The sequence below is a fragment of the Aplysia californica genome, unplaced genomic scaffold (assembly GCF_000002075.1).
Source record: "Aplysia californica isolate F4 #8 unplaced genomic scaffold, AplCal3.0 scaffold00196, whole genome shotgun sequence".
NCBI classification, from domain to species: Eukaryota; Metazoa; Mollusca; class Gastropoda; order Aplysiida; family Aplysiidae; genus Aplysia; species Aplysia californica.
The window spans coordinates 339,836-344,636 of record NW_004797466.1 but is presented as its reverse complement, the minus strand read 5'-3'; the positions used below and the strand labels follow the sequence as shown (position 1 = coordinate 344,636).

The window sequence follows — 4,801 nt, the reverse complement described above, 5'->3', positions numbered from 1 at the left end:
GTTTTACGGCGTTTACAACTGCATAAGGTCATATGAGCGCTTGAAATATATTACGAGTACATTAAAATTCTGCTTAAAAAAGAACATAATATGATGACATGATGTGTGTTAGCCTAGTGCAGGCAAAACAGTCTGATTTGGGGTTGTTTTGTAAGTGGGTCGGTTTAATTCAAGTAGGCCTACGAATTCGTATCAATTTTAAAGGGGGGCGCAGGGGGTTAGAATAGTGGGATCTTTTCATCGGATCTTATTCTCTAAACTTTATCACTACCTAGAGTCTATAATAATGTTTTCACTCCATAGCATACGCTTACCAGCTGAACCTTCTGTTCCGTAATGAGAGTCGTGGCTGTTTTGTTGTGGTCTGATCCTTCTTCTTCTTTCTAGTCGTTACCATGTACAAATATTATTATTATTACCTTAATTACCCTTTTCTTCTCGTAATGGGGCTGCTATTGTGCTGTCTCGCTGTAAACTGCAAGCAAGCCGACAGTGAAAAAAAATTCTTATTAAGACATGTCGAGTTTCACTCACCTGAATTATCCGATACAGCTCCCGTTCACAGTTCACCTGAGTCGTTTTCTTTTCCTTTTTTCTTCTTCTCTTTTTGGAACACGTGAGGTGAAAGAGTCCGTTGACAGAACGTCCTGCCAGTTAGTATTTTTTTGGGGGGCCTTTGTTCGATTAATATTAGATTCCGTTTCGTTGGAGGAAAAAAAACCCTCTTTGAGGTATCGCTTAGGCTACTACACCGCTCGATCCCGTTCCAGGCCCGGATCTCAAGTGCGTGTGCACTTCTCAGCGGTTACACCCACCGCTGTAGCCTAGTGAAATTTATTCTGAGTCCCTCCAGTAGTAAAATAGTGTAGGATGATGCACTGTACATAGCCAGATCACAACTGAGCAGAGCGACTTTCTCTCCTTCTCTCAGCTCTCTTTACTTTACTCGCTCGCGCTGGGGTACTCGCGAACTCAATAGCCTTGTTTGCGGACGACTCGTTTTTCAACCTGGCCAGTGGGGTGTGTCCACCACGGCTACTGTCCCACACTCGTGTTCATTGACCCTAGGGTATTGTTGAGAACTAGACCGCTATTGAGAGACATGGAAGGAGGGAGGGAAAGAGAGAGGGAGGTGGACGGATGGGTGGGTGGCTGGGTTGGGGGGGAGGGGTCGGGATGTGTCGTATTATAATAAGCTTCCCTAGTGTGTTATTTGGCAGAGGCGGGCTGGCTGAGCAATCGATCGATCGAGGTCGCCAGCAGTGTTCACGTGTCGGGTAAAACCTCGGAAGAGCGATTATGGCTGGAGCTATGACCTGTTGTTGGAACCCGACTTTATAGTCCCCCAAAGTCTTCAAGATATTACATAAGAGATTTTTTTTTCTCGCGGGATCCCTTTTCTTGAGCGTTATCTCCTTGTTATCGCTTTTATAACTGGTTAGCTCTTTTGTAAATCGACTTAACAGTGGCTACAGATTGGCATTTGTTTTTATAAGCTGATATTTATGGAACAGACAACAAAAAAGGCGAATAAACACCAAATTAAGGAAAGATCCTAGTTTACGTAAAACCCAGACAAAGAGAGACATACGCAACCCCCCGCCCCCCTAAACCCCCCCCAAAAAAAAACCCCAAAAAAACCCAACAACAACAATCAAAAAACAACAACAACAAAACAAAACAAACAGAAAAAAACCAACAAAAAACAAACAAACAAAACAAAACAAAATACAAGAACGAGCAAACAAACAAACTAACATACACAACACCCTAAAACAAAAGTAGGCCAAAACAGTGGGTAAACATTTTCTTGGAAAACAGCAATCCGCGAGCTACTAAGCAACTTGACAGTGAAATACCATCCCTAGAACTAGTTTTGATGAGAGTTTTACGGCACTTGCAAAACAAATAGGTCATGTAGGTGCCGAGAATTAGCAAGACGTTTCACAGGTAAGTACGCAAAGAAAAGGGGGAGAGATACTGGACAACAGATGTTTGATAGGAAAGAATAGCTGAAGCACCTTAGACACCAGGGCACCCCCCCCCCTCAACCCAAAAAAAAACCCCAACCAACCTCCCCCCCAAAAAAAAATTTAAAAAATTAAAAAATATAAATATCCACCCTCATCCTTGTAATGAGTAAATTAAGCTCTCAGATTTGGGCCATTCGTTTCAAGTTACATTTTATTCGCCTCTCTGACCCAGGTCGTTTATATTTTTTTCCACACCCCCCCCGCCCCCAAATCTCCCTGTTGCTTTATTTTTGTACTTCTAATTTTCTTTTGGTTTATACTCCATTTCGCTGGCATTACCTGGTCCTGTCTGCTCTCTTTGAGTTTGAGTATAGCCACATGAATGAACCAAGAAGAGGAGCACAACTTGTGAAGCTCCTGTACGCATTAAAAAACAACTCAGGTTATTGAGTGGTTATTGAGCTCAGGCTCATAACAATGTCAAGCATTAATTATTGTGTCGATGACATAGCCTTAAGGTATGTATAGTCACTGGAATGTGTCATTAAACAAGACACTACGACAACCCTATCTCGAATCAGGGCGCTGCACAGTGGCAAACAGCAATGGCGTGTCGGTTGTCTGTTTGACGTCTCAGAGTGTATTATGTGGCGTTGACACTGTTGAATGTAAGTATTCATGCATGTATGTATTGCGTCGCTGTTAACCAAAGTTCTATAATTAAGGAATCAATAAACATGGTATTTTTAAAAACGTTAACTTAAAAAAAAAAAGAAGATTGATAATATTATGGAGGTTCTTATTATGTTGCACCCCAAACCTTCAGTCGCTCACACATTGGCCCTTGCCCAATAGACATCCACATGCCCATTGATACCATGACCGATCCACAGCCAGCCACATGTCCATTGATACACTGCCCAACAATCGACCATACATCCTTAGATACTTTAATCCCCTCCCTCCCCCAGCAGACTACACGTCCAGAGAACAGGTTGGTTCAACTCCCTGCTTGAAATACACAGATAAAAAAAAGGATGAAATGGTTTTGACATTAGTCCACCCTACCTTTAGACAGGAAAGCAGTGAGGGCGTACAATCAAAGATGTGATGGAAATAAAGAAAGGAGTTAGACCCAGAAAAAGATGAACGTAACCATGAAACAGGCGATACAATAAATATGACAAAACTGTTTGCACCCCCACCCCCCCACCCCCGACACAGCAAGATAACTTAAGAAAGTAAGTAAAAGTAATTAAAATAAGACCATGCGTCTTTTGATACCTTAAATTTCCATACCAGACACAATATTTAATGTCCATTTATACCCTGACCTACAACTATTTCCCACTCCCATAGCTAATCATTGGGTGGTTGGCGGGTGCTCTGGTGTGTTTGCTTCTTTTTTCCTATCAAGCATCTATCGTCCTTATCTCCCCTTCTTCTTTTTTGTGTTTGTTACTTTCTTGTAACACCTCTAATCTTCTGGCGCTCATATATGACCTTATTATGCAGTTGCGAGCGCCGTAAAACCTCTACTAAAACTAAACTAATAGCTAATCATACATCCATTGATACCTTAATTTCCCCAGCTGACGATACTTCCTTTGATACCTTAATGCCACACGACGAATCACAAGTCTATTGATATTTAATTTTGCAGAGAATGTGTCAGCATGTCATGGGTGTATCACCCCTTTGTGTTCTTTTATTACTCCTGTATTACTTTTTACTACTAATAATAATAGATAGCATTTGTATAGCGCAAATCCCCGCTCAACAGCAGGCTCTATGCGCTTTACACCATATTATTACCCAAGCAGACCACAGACCACTCCGAAACATTCTCAGCTTCCCGGGAAGCATACAGTGCAAGCAGCTGATTAAGCGCTCAAACACTAACATACTGACAAGATCTTTCGCTGTCTATAGCCGGGTACCCATTCCCACCTGGGTGAAGTGAGGAAAATTCGTGTAAAGTGCCTTTCCCAAGGACACAACGTCGGGTCCCTGACGGGATTCGAACCCACGACCTTACGGTTGCGAGTCCGAGAGCCTAACCACTAGGCTACCGACGCCACAAAGAATACTCAAAGTAATTAATGTGCTGAAATTTTGATTATTCGAGTAATAGAGTAACATAATAATATCATGGTGCCATTTTTTGGTCGTTTTCAAAATCAAAATGAAAGATAGTACTACAAATACCCAGGTATCACAACACAAGTGGCATAGCTAAAAGGTATCATAGTGGGCTGATGGAGAATGTTTCTGGAATTTTCTACTTGTTGTACATTTTATTACCTGATATAGGTGGTCGACAGCTTTCTGTACTTAATTCCCAGAATGTCGACCATACGTGTACCTTTCATTAAATGTGTCCAACAAAGACATCGTTTGTGGAGGAGGGGGGTTATTGACTGGTTCTATATTCGAGCACAGGACTACCAGAGATTTTCCCTTCAGTAACCAAAACTCTGATGGGATTTAGAAATCTGAGAAGCTCTCATCAACAAAATAAATGTCAATATCCCCTTTTATAGAAAGTCAAGCTAGTTACTTAGGTTGGGTCTAGGCACATATTTACTCCATCTAGACTTAACAAAGGCGGCACAAAGGTGGATAGAAAAAAGTCGATAATAACAAAAGTCACGACAAGGGCCGGAAATGACGTAAAGGCCGAGAAAGCGGGAGAGCAGGTCATGACTCCGTTAATGGTTTTATCGAAGAGTAAGTGTTTGGACGGGAGTGTTCGTGAGCGCGAGTACCTACGCGCGTGTGCGTGTGTGTGTGCATGTGTGTGTGTGTGTGTGTGTGTGTGTGTGTGT

At 42.0% G+C, this 4,801-nt stretch overlaps 1 protein-coding gene across 2 annotated transcripts in view; it reads right to left on the bottom strand.

The window, feature by feature from the left end:
• LOC101863023 (protein patched homolog 1) overlaps positions 1 to 1,125 on the bottom strand; it is a 40,326-nt gene extending 39,201 nt beyond the window's left edge. For both annotated transcript variants that reach the window (XM_005098891.3, XM_005098893.3), the window contains exon 1: positions 535 to 1,125. The gene's annotated coding sequence lies outside the window, so the exon portion shown is untranslated. The remainder of the gene's footprint in view (positions 1 to 534) is intronic.
• Between the last annotated feature and the right edge of the window lie 3,676 nt (positions 1,126 to 4,801).